Raw genomic sequence first — 23646 nt, 5'->3', positions numbered from 1 at the left:
CGAAAGCCTCTGAGAGGTCCAGGAGAACTAACAGGGACGCACTCCCCGTCTCTTTCCCTGCACAGGTCATCTACAGGGTGACCAAGGCAGATTCAGTGCCATATCCGGGTCTGAAGCTGGATTGAAATGGGTCCAGATAATCAGTTTCATCCAAGAGTGCTTGGAGTTGTCCCGCCACCACCCGCTCTAGTACCTTGCCCAGAAATGGGATGGTTCTAGTAAGCCCATTATCCTAGAAGAGGACTGACTTATCAGAACCCTGAACTTCTGTACTTCTGCTTTTGGGTTGATGATACACTCCAACTCTTCTTATAGTTTTCTTGACCTTACTAATCCCTAAGAAATGAACATATAAAGTGATACACCAATACTACAAATACCATGGTCTTTTTAATCCTAGGACACTATCATGGAATTTTGTGGAGATGGGACCCATCTATCCCAACATACATAATTCCCTGCTAGATAGTTCAAATTTGGAATGGGAGATACCTAAGGAAGAACAGAGGTTGGGAGATGCTACTGAGATGTCAAGGTTAAAAATGAGTTTACTCAGACAGAATCTGAGAAACAAACCATTTTGGGTATGACTGTGCGGGGAGAGACCATAGACCAAGGAAGTTTGGAGGTGGAAGGAAGTGAATTCCTCAACCTAGCAAGATGGTGCCATGCCAAGCAAGTGGGCCAAGTAAATAGTATCAGGCATTTCCACCAGATGGCACAGAAGCAGTGTGAGCCTCCCTGAAGGTAGAATCAAGACTTTTGAAAAAGGCAGAGAGGGAGGGGTCTTTTTGGTTTGCTGTAAACTCTTCACATGGGAAGAAGCAACTCCCACAAACTGGAGAGATTGTTATGTTGATAGATGCTACTTGTTAAGAAACTTCTTAGAAAACACTATGTAAAACCACAAACATTCTCAATCTCTGATAAAGGACTGTGTTATAAAACCTTCCAGACTGATTTGCTGGAAGGGGAAAATGGGGAGAGACTACTCTTAGCAGGTTTAAAATCTCAGAGGACTGTGCCCATTGTCTGAAAAAGATAATGCATGAAAATATATTATGCTAGGGTTATTAGGCTAGGTTTTGAATAATTTAGTATATTATTGTCAAATTCATTAAATAACAGTAGAGAGGAAATCATAAGTAATAATGCACATCATTATACCATATATACTGTTCATAGCTGATTATCTGTGTCATTTAAAAAACTTTCAGATTTGCCAAGAGACAGGATTATCAGTTAAGCAAGGCTTATCAATTAAGCAATGGTGTTTTCAGAAATAGTTTTTCAGGCAGGGAAAGCTGCTGGGTTTTTAATTAGGTTACCATAAATAACACAAGCTCATTATATCTGCTAAGAATCTGACAGTATGTCTGCATACTGAACACGGTAGCTTCTTAGACTGTATTTTGTCCACCGGTCTTCCTGTGATGGCATTCAGTGGAGAGTGCATGCACCTGCAAAAGGAGAATTGCGCTCCCAGATCGAGCAATTGCGGCCTGATATTTCTTCCTAATATGAACTTGATGTGAGCTGAGGAACCCCTGGATAGAAATGGGTGGCATTTTCAAAGCACGATGGATTTTACCGGGGTACATGGGTGCACATTAGTGCTCAACTGTACATGCTAAGCACCTTTGCTCATGTCCCTGTTGAGAATGTGATCCACAATGGCTTGTGCTGTGTTCTGCATGGCAATTACACCCCAGTCCGCCTTAGGAACATTGGAAGATTGGAAGATGTATCCTGAGTCTGACCTTTGGACCCTCTAGCTCAGCCAGTGTGGTCATCTTGCCAGTGTTCATGCAGGAGACTCCTCAGCCCTATCTGTTGGTGTGAAGATTGATTGCAAGAGCCAAGAATGTGCCCAACCCCTGAGGCAACTACTTTGGACAGCAGATGTTGGGAGTGACAGGCCCCGCTAGAGCTGCTGAATAATCCCCTTTCTTGGAGAACTGACTGTCCTGCAGCACCCACACCTGTCTTCTCTTCCCAGATGTGGTACAGGACCCTATCCTGCTGCCAGTGTTAAAGAAATATTAAATTGCCCCTCTGTATGTAGCATGGAGAAGGGTGACATCTCCTTAGTGGTGGGCTAGAAAATGTTTGGGCTGGCCCTGAAAGATTGAGAGTTATACCACTCAATGATAGCCCCTTTTCCTGGCCTGTGGTATTCCCTTGTTAAGCTACTATGGTGCCGTGTGTAGAGTATCAGACTAGGATTGAGGTGACATAAAGTCTAAGCACCACTCAGCCATGAACCACATTAAATGACCACGAGCCAGTCACCTATCTCATGGGGTTCTTGTGAGGATAAGGGAAGAGAACCATGTTCATCTTGAAAGTTTTGGAAAACAGTGGACTATAAATATAATAAAGCAGTGAGGAAGGCACTGGTGATATGCACCTTCCCTGTGTGGTCTTGGAAAGGGATCTCAGACCTACCATTGAAACCTTTTTTCTTTATGCAAATACAAACTGTGACTCTCCCAGCATCCAAACCGTGCTCCCTGAGTTAGTTCAGATGAACATACACAGACTTCTTCCTTTCAAAATATAGGGCACTATTTAATTTTCTGCTACTACTTGGAAGGATCTTTTTGCATCTAACAGCAAAAACACCCTTTTGGTGTTTTCCTGAAGGTAGGCAGTTAATTTGTCCTGATGGTGCTATAAATTGGCAGCAAGCAGCTGATATAGCACCTCCATAAGGACAGCCATTTCACTTTCTTCTGTGCTCTTATGCTGGTTGACGTTAATCCTGTAATTGAAGCTTCCGGTGTTAGGATTAAGCTGATATTTATCAGTCAAAGCCTTGCAAAAAGGGAAGATATTGTGGTAAACAGTGATTTAGTCTAACTCCTTCCATTCTTTTTCCTTGTATCCTGCCCACACATCAACATCTTTCAATTTTTTTTCCTGTGCTGTTCATTTTCTGGATCTTTGTAAGCTTTCTCTGCCATACCACCCAGACTGTCTGTTCAAGGCTACTCCAGTAATTGCTTCAACTAGGCAAATGCCTGTTGCCAGCGATTACGGATGCAGTGAACCCCCAAACTTATAATCAAATACAGCAGAACAGGAAGCATATTCAAAAATCCATTCCAGGATGGCAAAATGTTTTCATTTGAGAATGCAGAGTAAGATATATGAAAGACAGACTGAATGGGGGAATATTAGTTTGAAGTAGGAATGATTGAGGATAATGTAACTTAATGCCAACCACAAGATATACTTTCTTACACATTTTTCTATTCATTCTCACAAAATCGACATTTAACATCAGTCCATGATCTGAGTTCTCCCTATCCCAGGATGCTTTGGTAGTGTCTGGGGCTATGGCCACACACCTTAGTATAGAGCCTAAAGCATTCAGCCTCCAGCAACTTTACAATCTTCCCATTATTTTCTCTATTTTACTCCCACGTAGCACCTCTAAACTGGTTCCTGCACCCAGTAGCAGAAGTTCTGCTGATGAACCAACCTCATATATTTTGTGACTATTCTTGTTCCGAATAGTATATTAAATGGCATGTACATATGCATTCTGTCTTGGTAACTAGTTTTCCCATGGAGTCATTTTCTGGGGCAGGCAGAATGGAGACTCGAGGGTCTATTTGTTCAAAATCTGAGTACTTTTTAAACTGAATGTACAGCCTGCTTCACAACTTTTAATGCATGTTGGGCATGCACAATTTATCTCTTTGAAATGAAGAACTTGTGTACATGGATCTGATGCCAATCATTCATGGTCACTCATTGCCACACCTCTTGTTGAATGGGTGGTGATAAATACTGTCCTAAACATTAACTTTGATATAGTGCTAAGAACATAATCATTATTACAAGCTTTATGAATAAAGATGTTCTATTTGTTTCAGCTCTTTAGTGGATAGTTGAGTAGGCAGCCAGGGCTTAATCCATGTCTGCTCTTAAATACAGGCCTCTGAGCATGTCCTGGTGTCAGCCTTTGACTTGTATTTCATGAAGGAAGAGTTGGGCAGGAGAAAGAAATCAAAGCACACTAGTAGAATGAACCTTCATTAACCCAGGTGCTTTCCTTCTGCTTTTCTTGCAATTGCATTCAGAATCCTGGTGTTGCTATTCAGCAACTATTGCTGAATAGTTTCTTGTAGGTTTTTTAAAATTAAAGAATGAAATAGGGAGCATTCTTAGAGCAGGTGATGAAAATGGACTGATAAGCACAGCTAATTCACAAGGGATCCACTGTGTCAGATTCATGGACAATATGTCTAGCCATAGCTTTTCACCATTAGGATAATATGAAATCTCTGCTCCACAGTAACTGGGATTCAAAACTAGGAAGAGCTCTACCTTACTGGTTTCTGGGCACATCTGGCTGGCACTATGAGAACATAAATACACTTGAAGAGCCATTCTGGATGAGGCCAAAGGGCTGTCCTCTCCAGGATTTTGTTCATATCACAGGCAATCAATGGAAATCTCAGTAAGTGGTATGGAGAAGCATGTTAACTGGTATGGGGAAGCCATTAACCTTTTTCATCACATATTTGTCTAGTTCTCCTTAAGGGCAATCTGGATTGTGCCTATCACTGCAATTTGTGACACTGAATTCCACTATATTATTATTATTGTTATTGTTATTGTTATTACTACTACTACTACTACTACTATTACTATTATTACTACTACTGCTACTACATTTCTATGCCACCAGAAGCTCTCTAGGAAGTTCACAATATTTAAGTTTTCAACCAGGCCAGACCCTGCTTAGCTTCCAAGATTAGAACTACTTCCATTTTCTGACTGTCCTGAATCTTCCACCATTTAGCTTGACTGGGTGACCCAGAGATTGTGTATGAGACAATAGGAAAAGTGTCTCACTATCTACCTTCACACCATGCACAACTGTAAGAACCTCTATCATGCTTTCACAAACCCACACATATCTAGAAACAACAACAACTGAAAAAGTCTCCTGAAGTGTCAGGACGCTGGACTAAATGGAGTATTGGTCTAATTCTATGGGAGCCCTATGTTCTTAAGGTACTCCTTGGAAGAATGAAGCAACTACTTCAGGTACTCAGAGACGGTGGGCATGCTGTAAATGTGGATAGCCCCTGCAGTCTGCTGTGAATCACCTGTTCTGTCACTGCACCGCTCATGTGCGTAGCCTCTTCTGCATGCAAAGAATTATTCAGATCCATCATTTGGTGTTGACACTGTGTCGACCCCTTGGTCAAGGTTGTAAAGCAGTGCTGTCTGGGGCTGACAGTGCTGCTTGACTTGGGCCAGATTGTCACTGCGAACTGTGAAAGGGTTTGTAATGATCTGTGTACAAGTGACTGTTTTTTCAAACACAAAACAAACAAATAAAAAATTAAGCGAATTTAAAATGTGCAGGAGAGGTCTTAAAATTCCTGCTTTCTTAAAATTTCAAGCATTCTAATTATTTTGAAGTCTTCAGTGAAGATTCCCAAAGGCATTGTAGGAAAATATGCTTAAAACTAACTATTTCTGTTTTTCTACATACTGCCTCCATCAGTTCTGAATTTAGAATTTATAGTAAATATCTCTGGGTCATCCCTTCGTAAGTTTTGCATAGCTCAGGAAACACCTTATGTGGGTTGTAGTTCCCCACTGTTCTTGCGCTAGAGCATCTTTCCCACTTCAGCTTTCAACATGCTTTATTTTTAGGGGTTTAAAAGAAAATGTGCTTCATGTGCAAAGTTCAATCTGTGACAGAAAGGATGTACTTGCACTTTAGTTGTAGCCCTTTTGTGTGTGTGAGCAAAATCCTTTTGAAAGAAAACCATAGTGAACAAAAGGGTAATTCTTAGATTTTGGACATAAAATACTACATAGCCAAGCACACAAAGAGAACATGGAGGAGGGCATGAAACAGAGAGGGAGGCAAGCTCTTCTACACCGAGGGCACGCTGACGGGGATGTTGAGTCCACAGGGATATCATGCAGTCAGATACCATCTTTTAAGGTAATTTTCTTGTTACTTAGAAAGGATTATTCACTGAGCAGTGAGCCCATCTTTTCCAGCACTAGACTCAACATATCCTTACTTCCTAAAGCTGCAAACAATCATTCCTCTCCCTAAGTCATTGCCAGCAGTGGGGTCTATATGGGACCAATGGATTTCAACACATAGCAGCGAGTCCTTCTTATAGCAGTATTATAGCATATCATTAAACTATGGAATTCATTTATAAGATGCAGTGATAGCCATCAATTTGGCTGAGTCTGAAAGTAGATTGCATGAATTCATGGCTGCTAGTACTGATGACTATATGCTACCTCCAGTATCAGAGGCATTATGATGCTGGGGAAAATGGGTAGGGAAGTGCTCTTACACTCATAGGCAACTGGTTGAGCACAGTGTGAACCAAATAGGGGACTAGATGGACCCTTGGTCTGATCTGACATGGTTTTTCTCATGTGCTTAACCCACTCACCCTCCACCGTGGCAGAGCTTTCTTCTGTATGGTCCTATCAAGCTACTGAAGCACCAGAGCGAAAGGAAAAATGCTCTGAAAACATTGTCTCTCTACACTACTTTTAACTAATCTTATGGACAGAGAGTGACTGAGGAACAATAGGAGACAACTCACCTGATGAGAGCCTGGCAAGATTCCCAGAGCATATTGTAAGGCACTGTGAGGGTTTCGAAAAGAAAAGCCTTCCTGGATTGCACAGGCAGGGGCTTGACAAAGCAGAAAACACGAAACTTTGTGTACTTCAAGGTCTGAATGTGCTTCTAAAAGCCTTGTATATACCTGCTTGACCTGAATGAAAACACATTGATGTGAAAGCACATATGTACACATGCACAGCCTTTTTATATGAGAGAGTAAATGAGTGTAATTGTTGCTTACTTAGTTACTGATTCTACTTCTACAGTGTCCAAGAATCAAGTACTCTGGGGAGGGTACAACTAGAAGAATATGGTACTGACCTGAATTCTCCAAGTATGAAGAACCTCCAGCTCATGAGTCAAATTGGCCTGCCAGGCCAACCAATCCTGACAATGGGGCCTTGAGTGAGGCCCTCCCATTTCTTCAAGCCCCATGCTCAGAAGAGGAGTCTTTCAATCCATGACGACAGGCAATTTCCTGGGAACTCCTCCCCATATCAAGGGCAGGGCCTCTGCTCCTGTCCGCAGCCATAATGTGGAGAGTGGCATCGAGGCTTTCACCATGAAATGATTCCATCTGGGTCATTCCTATCTTCTCTCCATTATTATGTTAAAGTATAGTTGCATGGAGCATTGGGTGAACTTCAGAGATAATGTTTTTCTCTCTGCGCAGCCGATGTTTGCTGCTCTGAGGTGGTCTAGTCCTGCCAAATTGAAAAGTCTCACCTTGATGACAAAAGGGTACTTAGCTGATGATAGCACCATGTCCTGAATAGGATGCCCCCGTACACACAGCCAAAACTGCTTCTGTAAAAGACAGCATTGGGCTTCTATGCAACAGTCGTATAACTAATTATACCAAAATGTATTTTACTGTGCAGATTTAGCAGCTTTATTAGTTTTCTTGATTTTACTCTGTGCCATTTCTCACGTTCTTTGACTGTCTTATGTGCAGTTCTTCCACATAGCGACAAGAGAACAGGAAATGGCGCGCGTGCTGCCTCTCTTCATACGTTACTGCAAAATAGCCTTAATGAGCACAGGTGCTTTGAGGTGCTAGTCATGCCTGAAACCACATTTCACTCTTTTGGAGTAATTGACTAGTTTGAGTGAGCAGTGAAAAAGTAAGACAATGTCATGGATGGTAATTGAGTTTCATCCCATGATACATTCAATACACTGTTGGCTTCTACGGTGAATATTTAGTCTACATATGAAGCATTTTTAAAGGAGCAAGTTGCACTTCACACTGAATGAAATAAAGTGAGGAAGCCATTTTGTATATATGTGTGATCATTTCCATGTTTTAGCTGTGGCACAGAATTTAAAAAAAATCAGATAATTTGAAGAGGAACAGAAAATACTGCTGCTGTGTAATGGACTGATGAAAGTAACCATCAACATTTTTCCAACCACTGCATGCTTCCACATGGAGTTTTAATTGTGTGATTGCCTGGAATTTGATGGAAGGTGCAGATATTACTGTCTTCCGTTTGTGACCTTCCTGTGTTTTCCGCAACTACTTCTGCTGTTTTTTTTTCTTACCACAGAAAATCCATTAAGTGGGGAAAGAGCACTAGGAGCCCTCCAATACCCCATGACACTGATTGTTTAAAAGCTCATAGTAGAAATAGGAAAGTCTGCAGTCTAAAACTTGAGGAACTCCTACATTGTCCCTCCAAAGACTATCCCAATTCATTATGAATACTATTGTGTGACTAAAATATCATCCTTACTATTAAAATTACTGCATTTATATACACATTTGTGGCTGAGTGAAAATGGCTTTTCCAAATTGTGCACCATATCTGCAGGGCAAACTTCCATTTTGGCCATGTCCTGTTGTCTGTTGGTCTCTGTCTCTTTCTAACAAAAGGATCCATGCTTCTATTACACCCACTGGCTAGACTGATGATGGATGTGACAGTGATTTGATATGTTGGTTGAACTGGGCACTTAAGCTTTGCTGGCCATTTGAAACTCTTCATTTGCAGATGGATGTCTAGAAATAATATAAAGCTGGCTGCTAACTTCCAAGCAGTATAACAGAAAGAAGATGAATCACAGGAACAATTAATTTGGCAGCTTATTTCTTCAACTACAAAGAAATCATTGCAGCAACAGCAGCTTTTCTTTGACATACATAACTGAATAACCAAAAAGGGACTACAGAGTTGTGGAACAAATAAGATACAATATGATCGTATGGTACCTGGAAGGGACATTGTGCATTAATTAGCTTATTCAATTTTGCTAGTGCAGGTGTAGATGCCCTTGGGGTGCAATCTTATACATGTTGTGACAGAATAAAAGGCCTACAACTCCCAGCATGCCCTCAACAGCGTGACTTGATGGGCATGCTGTGAGCTGCAGGACTTTTAGTGTTTCAAAATGCATAAGATCGTATCGTTAGTATTATTCTTTTAAGGGACAGGGCTCCGAGGTGCACAGTGAAGTACAGGGAAGGGAACATCTTCTAGTTCAGCACACATTTACAATAACCTTTGAATGGGTGCTATATTATACTACTTATTAATTTAAAGTGTTGCTAATATGCAATAATAAAAGAGGTATAAATACTTTAAAATTGAATGTTACTGTTCTAGCCAGAAAAGCATTTTAGCACCAGTGATAAGATCAATTACAGAGGGGATGAATATATCAAACTTTGTGAATGATATTAGGAGGGTGAGTACCTGGAGGAGGGCCTTCTCTGCGGTGGCGCCCACCTATGGAATGCACTCCCCAGAGAGGTCTGCCTGGCACCGTCGTTATTTGTTTTTCGGCGCCAGGCTAAGACCTTTTTATTTAAAACTTATTTTAAGTGTTAATTTATTGGTTATTTGTAGGATTTTAAATCTTTTAAGCCGATATGCACCAGGTTTTAATATTTTTATTGTATAATTTTGTTCTTGTTGTGAGCCACCCCGAGGCTTTGTTGGGTTGGGGGCAGAATAAAAATGTTTTAAATAAATAAATAAATAAATAAACTTTATGATGAATATGTTCTGAGTCCCAAATGGTTCACAGGTCCCACACATACCACATATCATGGTGTGGTAAAACTGGTGTGAACCATGCCTTAAGAAGTGACATGAGTATGGATAACAGGTTTGAAAGGGTTGCATTCCTACTCCATTTCTTTTCAACCTCATATATTAATGATGCAGTTTGTTTATAACCAAAATTGTGTGTGTGTGTGTGTGTGTGTGTGTGTGTGTGTGATTTATTTATTTATTTAAGATATTTCTATGCCGACCTGTCGCAAAAGCCTCAGAACAGCTTATGCAAAAAAACAAAAACAAAACCAAAACATAAAATATAACATAAATAAATTCCCGACCCACCCTGGCTACAGTTAAAAACATAGAAAAGACAATATTAAAACTTATTTTATTTATTTATTTATTTATTTATTTATTTATTTATTTATTAAAACATTTCTATGCCGCCCCTTGCCGTAGCCTCGGGGCGGCTCACAACATAATAAAATACACAATAAAACACACAACGATATTAAAATGTTGCTGGAATAAAAAGGTCTTAACCTGGCGCCGAAAAACAAATAACGACAGCGCCAGACAGACCTCTCTGGGGCGCGCATTCCATAGGCGCTCCATTAGATTCCATAAATCTAATAGGCATATTAGATTTATATCCCACCTTTTTTCTGTTTTAAATAATGCAAAGCAACTTATATCATTCTCCTCCCTGTGCCTTCAGTCTTATCCCCCACAATAGCAAACCTGTGACTGAGAGTCTGTGACTGGCCCAAGGCCACCTAGGCAGCTCCAGGGCTGAGTGGGGACTAGAACCCAGATCTCCTGAGTCCTAGACCCACACACTTAACCACAACACCTCACTGGCTTGCAGGGCTTTTATATAATGTTTTAACAATAATACAAAAGCACAGGTGGCATAGCTGCCCTGTCAAGTATGGAAAACTGGCAAAGGCCCAAACCCAAGGAAGAGACCAGCATTCAGCTCTTGCCCATTAGTGATTCAAACAGATGGGATACCATGATGCAGCCAAGTAGATTCCAGGACACACCAGCGCATGATAGACTTTGCATATGGGGTGCACCGGAAGTGGTAGATCTGGCCTATGTAGGGTAGATGGCAGCAGAGGGGATATTTTCTATCTCAGATTGTTGACCTTATGAGAAACAGAGTGGCTGAGCACAAGCTGTGTTTTCTCTTACAAGGATATAACCAGCTTGTGCCTCAGAGGGTTGCCCTCTTTGCCATTAAGGGAGCCAGTTTAAGGAACAATGAGAAGTGGGAAATGCCTGATTAAATGAGCCCTGTATATATACAGGACCTCAACTGACTTATCAAACCTTACTTTGTTAAAAGGCATGTCTTTTTTTGTCTTTTGAAAAATCTTACATTCTTAATTTTATCTTGAAGTCTATCCAACTATTGTTTGTTTGTAATGCAAGTTTAAAGTGGTCTGAAGACTTCTTCAATGCATTGGACCTGACTTGGCACATCATTGATATGGATGGAACATGACTGGCTGAGTGCACAGGAAAAATGACATATCTTCAGTAGTGTGGAGCATCAACTGCAGTTCTGCTTTTAGCTTACCAGAAAAGGATAATGATTGCATCTTAGAGTTAGGAGCCTGCCACCTACAAACAGGCGAAAGTTCTAACTGCTGCTTAAGCCTAGAAATGTGACTACAGTCAGACTGAATTTTGATGGTCTCTCCAGCAAGCAACATAGGAAATCCTCCAGAACCCTTCGTCCATCCAGATCAGGACAGTCTGCTGGATTTCAGCCAGACCTCTTTCCTCACCCTAACTGGAAGTGCCAGGCATGGAACCTGGGACCTTTTGCATGCAATGCATGCACTGCAGAAGCAGGTGCCTTGCGGATAACCAGCTGTGCAGTCTTCACAGATTTGCTGTAGCTGTGTGCCTTCAGTGCCTAATTATGATTCATGAAAGTGCCTTGGAATGGCTGCTGAGGTCATGACTTTTAGACTTCAAATATATTTCCCTCTTTTTTGGTGCATAAGTTTATGTAGGAGTAGAGCTCTTGACAGCAGATGGAGAACAGCCAGCTATTAGGAAAGCGAGACCAGTTTAATTAGGAAGAAGGGACTTACTGACCTAAGTCTCCAGTGCCTTCTGTGACCTTGACCCTTAAAATGCTCCTGCTGTCTGTAATGCAGCTGGCCAAAAATCAAGATCTGTTCTCTTCTGCGAAGTTTACTATTTTAAAAAGTAAGGAATGCTGTAGATTTGTTCTAATAAAATATGGGGTCTATTTTCTAGGCAAGTACAAAAGGCAACAGAAGGGCAGCAACAGTAGTAGATTGGCATCCAGGAAAGGCAATATGACAGAATAACTGAAAAGATGCAAAACAAAACAAGTCTGAGTGTGTGCCAGAGGCAGCTTTCCTCCAAATTATCAGAAGAATCTCAATGTGAGATGACTTCAGAGGCAGTGTGTTTTTTCACACCTGACTGTTGCAGTCAGGTTTGGACCATCTTTATTTCTCAGCTGCCTCATGGTATAGCCAAGCTTCAGTGCATGACTGTTACGATGTTTAGAGCTAACATGTCTTTCACTGATTTTATATTGCGTCTTCTAAACATGGAGATATGCTAATTTGATGAAGAATTCTTATTAAAACTAGAGCTGAGCCAACATTTCCAGAAAATGTTTGGAGAAAAACTTTCTGATCCCCCCCTCCTTCTCTCAAGTTCCCCGTTGTAAAAGAAGGTCACCTTGCAGGACTTTCTCTGAATATTCTTCACCTTTATGTGTGTACTGGCGGACATATTCCCCTCACAATACCTTGGAAGGATGCTGGGTTCAGGAAATTGTGAAGGGTACAGAATGGACTTGGCTGCCAACACAGCTGAAGCTGCTGACACTTGCAGTTGCAGCACACTGAATCAATGCTAGGAAAAAAGAGAGAAGCTGTGCTTTTGCCACTGCTAATGGTTGCATTGTGCTGGGCGGGGTCCAGCTCAGCCTAAATGTGTTCTTTGTGTATTTTTTTACTTAGGAAGAGTAGGTGTAGTGAGAGATGTCATTAAGCTACACAGCTCATTAACAGCATCACAGTCTTGGGTGCCTACACAGTTTAGGGAGAGTGGATGTTGTCTGGCAGCCGGGTGGAGCCAAAAAAGTTTTTTTTTTTTTTTAATCCTTTTTGATATGTTCAGTGGTGGTAGTAGTGGTTTCATTGTGTTCAAAGTTTGGCCTAACTTGCTGTTTTATACTTCCGGCTGTTTAAACAGGAGACTCTCTCTTTATGGCTCGGTAAAGTTTGCCAAGTCCTTCTGAATTCAGTCAGCTGCCTGTGCTAATATGGCTTCTGCTAATATAACATTAACCCAGTCCTTGCTTCTTGACAGATACTGTAAAATCATTTTCTACATCTCTCTGTGCATAGATCGGATAGAGAATTTCAACAGGTCATTTATGCTCAGCTCTAAATGGAAAACTCTGTTACTCCTTTATTCCATGGAACATAGTACTAGACTAATCAAGACAAGTCTCAACAAAACTAAACTCGCTAAAAGGGTTTCATTATGAAGAAGAAAGACCAAAATTAAATAATTTATTTATTACATTTATTTTCCTCTTTTTCTACTAGGAAGTCAAGGTGGCATACAAGTTCTCTTTCCCTTCCCAACTTCATCCTCATAACAATAGTGTTATGTAGCTTTGAAAGACTGGCACAAGATTACCCAATGAGCTTTGTGGCTGAGGGGGGATTTTAAAACTGCTTTTCCTCAATCCTTATTTATTTATTTAAAGCATTTGTATCCCATCTTTTGCAAAAAAGGGGCCTCAGGGCAGTTTACAAAAGGTTAAAATAGTAATATAATAACACAATAGCAATAATTAAAACATTCAGTAATAAACACAACATGAAACAACACTTTCAAAACTAAAGAAAAAGAAGGACGAAAAAAGAAAGAAAAAAGAAAATGCGACTGTGTAAAATCCTTAATTATTAAAATGATGGCTAAATAAAAAGGTCTTTACCTGGTGCTGGAAAGAGTAGAGAGTCAGCACCAGATAGACCTCTCTGGGGAGCGCATTCCATAGTCTGGGTGCCACCACAGAGAAGGCCCTCCTCCAGGGAGATCTTAAGGGGCATAAGGACATGTAGGGAAGGAGATGTTCCTTCAGGTATCCTGGTCCTAAGCCATTTAGGGCTTTATAGGTTAGTACTAGCACCTTGATTGGGTCCTTCAATTGGGAGCCAGTGTAGCTGATAGAGGACTGGCGTTATATGAGAATAATGACTGGCCCACGTCAGCAACCTGGCAGCTCTATTTTGTAGCAATTGAAGTATCTGGACCATTTTCAAGGGCAGCCCCATGTAGAACGTGTTACAATAATCCAACCAGGAAGTTACCAGAGCTTGTGTCACTGTTGCTAGGCAGTGCTCGTCTAGGTAAGGATACAGCTGTTGGATCAGCCAAAGCTGAAGTAAAGTGCTTCTTGCCACCACTGTCACCTGGGCCTCCAGGGACCCTCTTTGCCGCCCTCACCGCCACAGCATATGCACGACAGTGAGCACGTAAGTGTGTTCAGTCAGATTTGTCACATGATTTTCTCCACCTACACCCCAATCGTCTCCCAGCCTGTTTCATCGCCTGCAATTCAGGCATATACCATGGTGCTGAGCAGGCTCTGCTAGAAGGGAGAAGATGCTTAGGAGCAATCCTGTGCATTTCCCTGGTCATTTCCCCATTCCACAAATCGACCAGGGCATCAACAGGAACCAGAAAGATGCTCATTCTGAAACTGAATTGAGCAGCCTGATAAACGTGGAAACTCATGGACAAGAGCTGGAAATCTGACAGAATAATCCAAGGGGACTGATAACTATCTCAATTTCTCACTACTTCATTGTGGCCAAGGGGTAAACCTCACTTTGGAGTCCTGACCTTGATGGCAGTTTTGGTGTTGACCGTTTGTTGGAGTAGATTTGCCCATTTGTCTCTCCTCTTTCCAAACATGTCTGTTTTTCATTTAAGAATAAATTGTATTTATTTTCCAAGTATAGATACAAACAAATAGCACATCAGTTTTAGTTACTGTTAGACTAACTAGTTTAGTCTAGTTATTGAGGGAAAGTAGTATGTATAGCATTTTCTGAATAGGCAGAATCCACTGGCTTTTTGGAAGTTTCTTTATGGCTGTAATAACAATTCATATTTAGCATCATTACTGTAACCTGAATAAAAGATTTAAAAAAGAAAATGTCATGTGCTCTGATATACAATAACATCATGCCAAACTTATTTAAAAATTGCTATTTTTACTTTGCTTTTAACTAATTTTAGTTGGTGTGCTAATTTTTCTGCCATGGCTATTTGCCACAATTCCATTTACTTTAGTGTTAGAAGCTCTCATTTTTCCAACATTTGGATATTATTCTGAAAGCTGCTATTAGCATGGGCATGATTAATTCTCAGGTCTTGCACTTTGGTCTTCCCATTTTACTACCAGAGCAATGCTGATAAATCGTACATAATTTAATGTATAGTGTTGTGCTCATTTTTAAACTACAGGAGACACTCACAGTATCACCTTGCTGCTAGTGTCTGCTTCCGCCTGTGATCATAAGAGCCAAAGCCAAACTCCCATAACCCAATCCAGCACTGCTTTTTCACTGTGGTTGAGCAGAATTGTAGTTCTCCACAGAGATAAGTGCAGTCGTATTTAAATAAACTGTGATGACACAATTAGCTTATCCTTCAATTTATGTTATGTAGAGCTGCTAAATGCCTTGACATAGTGCAAGTCTCAGCCTACCCCTGAGGATAGTAAAAGGCACCAGGCAATCCTCAGTGGACATACCTGCTTCCAGTCAGTCCCTGTTTTTTGCAAGTCAGAACCCTGCAACTAAGGAACACTGAGGGGTAGAAATGTCCTGCAGTAGCAAGGATCCTTTTGTTTTCCTTGACTACCAGTCTTGAGAAAGAATCCTGTGTGAATCACACCCCGCATTCGAAATGGCAGTTGCCCCTTTGTTTGTCAGGTTTTCCAAGTAGCAAGCTTGGGTGTACGCTCTGGTGCTGAGCCCCAGAGTGGACCATTGCATTATCCCTACCATCATGCTACATCAGGAAATCACTGCTGAGAAGATTCCACTCCTATCACAAATACCTGCCAGTGATGCACTGAAGGAATTGCTTCATATGCAAAAGGCTGGGAAAATGGACTAAATACACAAAGAAAGGATCACTTGCATGGAATTATGAATGTATCTGGAAGCACCTCCCCCACCCCTGAGAGGTGCAAAGGGACTGCATTAGTCAGTGCCTCTTCAATGGTTCTCATGTGTTGCTCTCCATTCTGTGCTCCTTGCTTAGATCAAGTAAGCTAAGGTTCAACTTGTGTTTGGCAGCCTTTCAAGAAAGAGAATAGGCAAAAAAGAAAGAAGAAAGAAAGAAAGAAAGAAAGAAAGAAATGAAAAGATGAATTGTTCTTGAACTCTCTATCTATGAGCGTCAGACTATTGTTATGTACCTCTCCTTTTCTGTCTTAAGTTCTCAGTTAATCTTGCTTCCCACTGTAGTAATACAATGCATAAGGAGAGAGTGAGGAAACAAGTTGGTGTATACCTGGAATTGCATGAAGACAAACCAAGATAAATCTCACATTGCATCATATCCCTGGTGAAATAGATACCACTGCAGTTGGTTTTTCATGGCTACAAGACTAGCTTCTATGCCTACAGTATAATCCTGCGTGGAGTCAGACATGCACACCAGCCTTCTTCATGCTTTCCTTTCACAGGCACGCTAAACACCTCGGGAGGAAAGGATGGCACCTCCAGATCGTGCTCCTTGTGTTGTGTGCCCTGCTGGCCCAGCCCATGAAGTCTGCATGTCGAGCAAGAGGCCTGCACTGGTGTTCTTGCCATCCTCGCTGAGACACACTCCTCTCATCCGTTTGAACGCACTTCTATGTTTTAGGATGGTTTTGGGAGAAGGAAAGGGTCTGGTGTTAGCAGAACCACCACAGCCTTCTGCATCTGTGTTCCTGCTCAGTGGCAGGAAAAGGGATGCTGTCCATGCAGTCCAGCTGGCTCAGAAAGCAGCACATTTACAAAGTTAAAGGAGTACAAGGTGGGTAACTTAGATGCGTTGCTCTAAACTCTATGCAGTGAGAGATTCTCAAAGAGAAAAACAAAGCTGAGGCTTCAGACCTTAATCCAGAAAAATGTTCATTAAAGGAATATAAGAAACAAATTTACCCTAGTTATGGAGTTACTGCAGGCTTTCTCAGAGAGAGATTGAGGGACAGAGGGAAGAAGAGGTGCTTTTCTATACAAGACTGTAAATCTACTGCATTTCATTTTCATTGGAGAATTATGATCTGAGTATTACATGAAAGGTGTTTCCAATGACCACTTCAGTCACAAGTGCACTTGGTATGGGTGGAAAGCAGCCAGCCTTTCCATTGCACTGAAACATCCCAAGTCAATCAAAATGGTCTGAATTTTAGTTGGCTCCGCAGACCAAGAGCTCCAGCTTTTCAAGAGTGACTTAATGGGTGGGAACCAAGCTAAATCTCTTCTGTGATACTTTCCCAGCCCATCACCTTTTCTGAAATTCTGCAGCTGAGAGTGTAGACTGACAGTGGCTGGCTTCACAAGACTCCTTAGAGTCATGTACGTGAGCATTAATAATAGACTCTTCAAGTCAGGCTTTCCCCTTAATAATATGCCACCAGTGTGTTTTCATTGGAGACTGATTAAATTCGATGCTTTTGACTGAATAGCTGCTCATTCTGTTTTAGTAGTGTCCATGGAATGATTTAAAAGATGTGGCTTGCTAAACCCTCAAAATTCATGTGAGGCCCCATTATTTAGATATCGCAAGGCCTGAAAAATTTGTGCCAGCCTTCCACTTATCCCTGCACCACACGTTTTCTGTACAGAACTAACTAATCAAGCGTGGTGAGTAATAATGAGAATGATGCCTTTTCTTGGTACTGTGACTTTTTTACACCTTCAATTTTGTTGTAAAATATTTAAAGCTGAGGCAGAGAGCAGAAGCCATACCAAACCTGTAGGCTTGGATTAATGGATTAATGTAGTCATTGCAAGGAAGTTGTGTAGAATGCTATAAAAAGAATATAAAGTAAGGGTCCTTCACTGTAATTTTGACATGAATAGGACTCTTGAAAATCCTTATTCATCATAAAAGGTACTATAAGTCATAATCATTTACTCTTGATACTGTGTTGCAGGTCCCCATTAGTAACATGTGAATAATAAACATTGCATTGGAAGGAAGATACAGGCAAGCATTTCATTTTGCTCTTTCACAGGCCTTGGTGTGCTTATTTATGTCTATCTGCACTTTTAATTATATTTTCATATATTTCTCCAAAACCACATTTTAATGTTTTCAGTTTTAACAGGTTTAGCATACTAGGCAGGGAAAATAATAGAAGATAGGCCTCCTTATACTGATTCTAGGTGATCTCACAGCTTGTTCTGATTATATCAATCTTGATCGAACAGTGAACTGCAAAAAAAAAAAAAAAATTAAATAATAGCTTTGCATGTCTGCACTTGGGTCAGTCCATGGCACAGAACATGTCAGTAAATGTCAGTAAATTTCATATGGAATACATACAGATTTGCCAGGCTTATATAAATATAAACCTATAACTGTCTGTCTGCTTAAACTAGTCAGAATATATGCCATCCTTCCTGTATAATTCTTTCAATGTTCAACAAAATAATAAGTCAGACCAGAGAGAAAATTATTGATTACAGTAATGAACTTTATTTCTTTTTTATGACATTTGAAACTAGCATTGGTGCATCTAACTCAGTAATCTCCTTGATGACTGGCAGTGGCTGTTTAGGATTTCAGACAGGACTTTTTCCTAGCCTTATCTGAAATAACTGGGACTAAACAGGGAATCATGTACATACTGAGTATATGTTTTATCATAGGATTACAGTCCTTCCCCAACAGCTTTCTCACTATATTTTCATCAAGCCACTTTCAGGTTATCCATTACATATGCTGGGGGTATGTATTAGAAAATACATTTATGCCTGAATAGGTGAACAGAAAAACCAGTGAAGAGAAAATTATTGGTGAATTTCACCACTATATTTTTCAAATTAATTATTCATGTCTGTGCCCCTCTTTTTGGAAAACAACTGTCAAATTCAAAACTTTGAGAAAGTCCCTGGTACTTGCAAAGTTGTGGTGATTTGTTGTGCATGGACCCTTTGGGTATGGGCACAAGGGCTGTCCAGCAGAGCCTGCTGGTATCAGCCACCACCACGGGCGGAACAAAGCTAGTCTCAGAAACAGCTCTGTCATAGAGCTAAGCATCTACTCTTGGCCTGTTCCCCACATTACAACTGGCATGGAAAGAACCGTATTGCTGCATTGTGGTTGACCTTGGTGGAGGACCTGGGAGAAGATTGACCTTGGAGAATGGGTGAAGAGGAAGTCCTGGGGAGCAGGAAAGGGAGGAGACAGGATCCAACAGGTTATAACATACCATGGTGGTACTCCACCCTCATTCCCTCATCATCTGAAGCACCTCAGCTAGTGGCTGAAATCAGCTGTCTAGCTGATTTGCAGGACAAAATGTGAACAGGTGAACATCAGTGCTCCAGTCTCCCTGCCCTGCATAGGATCTTCATAGTCTTCCAGATACATATGTTTGTAGGCATCCATGTTAAGAATATGGATGTTAGAGCCTTAAGACACTTTTGTTCTTGCATCTTCCCTAGTTGGTTCAATATGCGGGGTGGTGTTTTGCAAATATTTTGGATGGCTCCTGTCTCCCTGAACAGTGGTGCAGCTAGGGTTGGGCCTCAGGGACAATATCCAGGCCCCAAGCCCAGCTGGCTCCCAAACAACCATAAAGAAGTTGACAGGTGATGTGGACAGTGGTAGACAGGATCAATGTCGGCAGTGGATTTATGGACACAGTGCTGGTCACCACAGCATCCTTTGTTCTTATTAAAAAAAAAAAACAAAACGAATATACGTTATGGTCAATTGGGCCATTCAAGTTGACATGGTTATTCTTGAGAAAACCAGGATAGGAGAAGCTACCCATTTTAGTCATGTGGTCATAATGGTGCTATGACTTAAGTGGGTGTCATGTGGGGTGGCAGAAAGTTTTCTTTTGGTTTTATATTTTGTTTTGCATTATCAGGAATGTAGATGTTCTAAAGCATGGAAAGAGATGGGGAAAGAGAGGCTGAGTGCTGGGCAACTGAAATAGTTAAAAAAACAAAACAAAACAAAACCCTACTATATGTAAAGCTATATCACTGTACCTAACCCAAACCATGATCTAATTTGGTTTGAAGGAGTGGTCGTAGTCACTGAATTTCTAAAGGTACAATTCTATGCATATTTAGACAGGAAAAAATCATACATGTCCCAGCATGCTCAGACAGCTATGCTGGGGCCTGTAGTTTTTAAAAACTAAATAAGCATATGTTTGTGTGCTCACAATATAGTGTTCCCAAGGGGCAATGTGTTAAGATTCCTGCACACAGATCAGTACACATATGTATATGTGGTAAGCCATGAGACAGCTCTGAAAAACAGTTAAATTCTTTTCATAATGCTCACCAAGAAAACTTGCAAGTATCAATCTAATTGCAAATTGAGTCCAAAATGAGTTAGAATAAAGCGTTTTGTGTTATACAGGCATGACACACCTCTAACTGCGCAAGCAGGGTGGAATGAACCCCAGACTAGACTGTTCTCTCCCTCACTTATACTTATTTATTTATTTATTATTTTATTAAAACATTTTTATGCCGCCCCATTTGCCGAAGCCTCGGGGCGGCTTACTTCCCTATTATTTTATGTAAGTAGCTCTTAGATAGTAATTAAGTCATTTCTTTTGCCCATGGTGAAAGAAAAAGAAAATAGTGCAGTCTATTGCTTTTCATATAGTTGAATTACGCTTCATGCATTTTGAAAGAAGCTGTAGAAGGCTGGCCAGGAGTAGTAATAGATCACCAAGATGCACAATCAAAAGAGAGTGCACAGAAACAGCATGCTGTAGCCTTGAGGGATCTAGCCTTGAGGGATAAGCTCATTCCCTTCTTTGCAGGGCATGTGTACTTGGAGAAAGGGAAATGGCATCTCCCCTAATTGCCCAGTCACTGTTGCTGTCCAGACACTGTTCAATGCCCTGGAACATGGATGGAATGAATACATTCCAAAATCCATTTGAAAGGTCACAAAAATAGTTTGTAGATTTGGGCAATGCAATCATGGGAGTGTGGCAGGACTGAAGTCCATGATAGTAGAAGTGGTCAGGTGGTCCCTAAATGCCCTGAAGTTGCTCAGCCCTAGCTTAAATGGCAAACAAGGCAAAAATGGAGGTAAGACAAATATCTGGGTAATGCAGAACCCTTGGATTCCACTCAGCTATTGCTGTAAGTTGGAATGAGGCTGCAGACACTCATACTGGGCTTAACAAGGTGCTGTGATGGGTTTGTATGGTGAAGAGTTCTAGAAAACTTGAAGATTTGCATTGCTATTTTGTGACATTTTGATTGATAAAATACAGACATCAACTTACATTGGTTTTGGCATTTGTCTTGTGGACAACATTGTTACATATGCTTTTTAAGGAAATGGAAGAACCTGGGGGAAGGCTATTATCATGGTTCAGGGGGTATCGGGTAAGACACAGTACACACCAGAGTTCAGCAATATGCAAAACAAGCATAAACATGCTCCAAAAGAAAAAATGATGATGAGAAAGATTGCTAGAGGAAAATTCACAGTTCACATGATCACATAGCTGAAGCATCTCTAAGTCAAGGTCAATATTTTCACACTACCAAACAAGTTGTGTTTGTAATATGCTAGAAGGAGTGCCTGAACATGATGTAAATAACGGAGCAAGGGAAATTGTCAACAATTCATCTCCAAGGAAAACAAACAAGCATTTCTGATGAGGGGCAATTTTCAGTGACACCGTCTGTTCCTAAATAGACTGTTGTGGTTTTAACAAGGGACTACCTAAGAAGAATTATCCAGCCAAGAATTAAATCAGTGTGTTGGTTTGGAAAGGAAAGATTCCACTTTTGTGACCCACTTACCAGAAATCTACTGCCCGGCAAGCAGAAATTGACTGGGGAATGTCTCCCCTGTGTTTCATGCTCATCCTTTATTTAGCTTCTTAAAAATATCGTGCGACTGGAAAATGCAGATACATGAAATAAAGATTTACCTCAGTTCCTTGCAGGAAGAAAGGCTTTGATAAACAGTCTGTATGGTGACAGTTTCCCCTGCCTCCACTCCAATCGGTCTAGTGGAGAAAGGTTTTCCAAAGTATTTTCATGTTGTTGGTAGATTATTTTCCCCATAGATATGTGGACTTTCAGTGACCCAAATCTTACTGCTGCTCCCACCAGTGGAGGCATTTTGAGATTTTTATTCCCCATGTTTTGATTTCATGCTGAGCTTTCAGACTCATCCCATGCTGTGGTAAAAATGCCAAGTGTGTTTGTTCTTTTACTTTTCTGATGTATGGTAGGTGTGCTTTTCTATCCTGCTCTTTGTACACATACTGGGTCCAGAGAAAAACTGTTTATTTTAGTGAGGAAAAGGATAATGTCAAAGACTATATAGCTTGGCTTAGGAAATAGCTTCAAGGTTCTGCCATCCTCACATGAACAGGGATGTATGTAGGCAGTCAGCAATGCTAAATTGAGGCCATTATCTTGCAGACATGGAGGCACAGAACATTTAACAAAAGCGGGGTGAAAGAGATGACCTTCTATGTTATGCATTTATTTCTACTATTTATATTCTTACAGTGTTTGAAAGAACAAGATGGCTAACATGATAAAACTAACATACAACCCAATTTAAACTCACCGCAACAATTAAACCAGAACAATAAAATACAGAAATGGCCACTAAAATCCGCTGAAGCATTATTTAAATAGAAATGGCTCATAGAAGTCTAAAGTTAGTCTTCATTGGTATCCCAGAAGAGGGAAGCGCACAACTGGGATGCCATTAGTTTCATTTTTGCCAAGGAAAATACAAAGGGACATCATAGGAGGTAAATTATTAGCAAGGTAAAGAGGTAAATTATTAAAAACTGAAGATGCAACTATGCACATAAACACAGAATAAAAGCCATGCTGAAGGTTCTGTCTAGGTTTATCTCCATGAAGGTTTTGGCCACTGTATTCTTTTCATAGCGACCAAAACTGTTTTGGAGGACATAAATTCTATGTCCTGCCTCACTAACTTTGCCTTAAAAGAAGACTGAAGAGTAACTTTTCTTCCTAAATGAATGAATTATATATGTTGCCCCTTTGTGCAACTTTTCCAGCTCTTCATTTCTTCTTTGAAGTGCCACAACCTCAAGGTATATAGATTTGTATGGGGACAATATGATATTGGGAGTTTTATTCTGGATTCTGCCCCAAGAACAATGTGAAATTTGCCTTTTTTTTAAAACAGTAGCTGCATTTTGGGTCAACATTTTCCTTGTGAAGTGTACACAGTGGAGCAGTCATTGCATCTCAGGAGACCTCTTCAGCCACAGTCCATTTACTTGCTGTGTCTTGGTTGTACCCTCTTTCTGCTCTGCTCTTGTTCTTCTGCCTTTCACTCTCTAGCATGCTTGCCCATGTGCTATGCAGCCAGAGCTCATTGGCTCCGTAGCTCAGCATATGGTCTCACTTTAAGATAGACTCAGGTCTGGTGCCAAATAATAGTTAAAGGGGCTGAAAGACATTCGGTGGAAAGGTGCATGAAAAACTATCTTGGGCTATCTAATGAATGCCATTGGCTTCTGCTTTAGTCTCTAACAAGCTACATGGACTTTTCCTTCTGTCTTGTCCAGCTGTCTGAATGACAGCATGATGATGCTGTTGAGACACAATAATGAACTGCAAAGGTGGACTGAAGCTGATTAAAAGAAACAAGGGCACTGAAAGTTAGATCTGAACCTTACACTGTTCCCATCCTGCCATAAAGAACATTCCTCAGAGTGAC

General features: G+C 40.8%; 1 protein-coding gene across 1 annotated transcript in view; it reads left to right on the top strand.

The window, feature by feature from the left end:
* OMA1 (OMA1 zinc metallopeptidase) overlaps positions 1–18143 on the top strand; it is a 261075-nt gene extending 242932 nt beyond the window's left edge. The window contains exons 11-12 of the transcript XR_006414721.1: positions 16412–16743; positions 17870–18143. The gene's annotated coding sequence lies outside the window, so the exon portion shown is untranslated. The remainder of the gene's footprint in view (positions 1–16411; positions 16744–17869) is intronic.
* Positions 18144–23646: the final 5503 nt, after the last annotated feature.

The sequence above is a fragment of the Varanus komodoensis genome, unplaced genomic scaffold, assembly GCF_004798865.1.
Source record: "Varanus komodoensis strain SLA01 unplaced genomic scaffold, ASM479886v1 scaffold20_1, whole genome shotgun sequence".
Classification (NCBI taxonomy): domain Eukaryota; kingdom Metazoa; phylum Chordata; class Lepidosauria; order Squamata; family Varanidae; genus Varanus; species Varanus komodoensis.
Note: the sequence above shows the minus strand (reverse complement) of the source record. Positions and strands in the feature narration are given on the sequence as shown.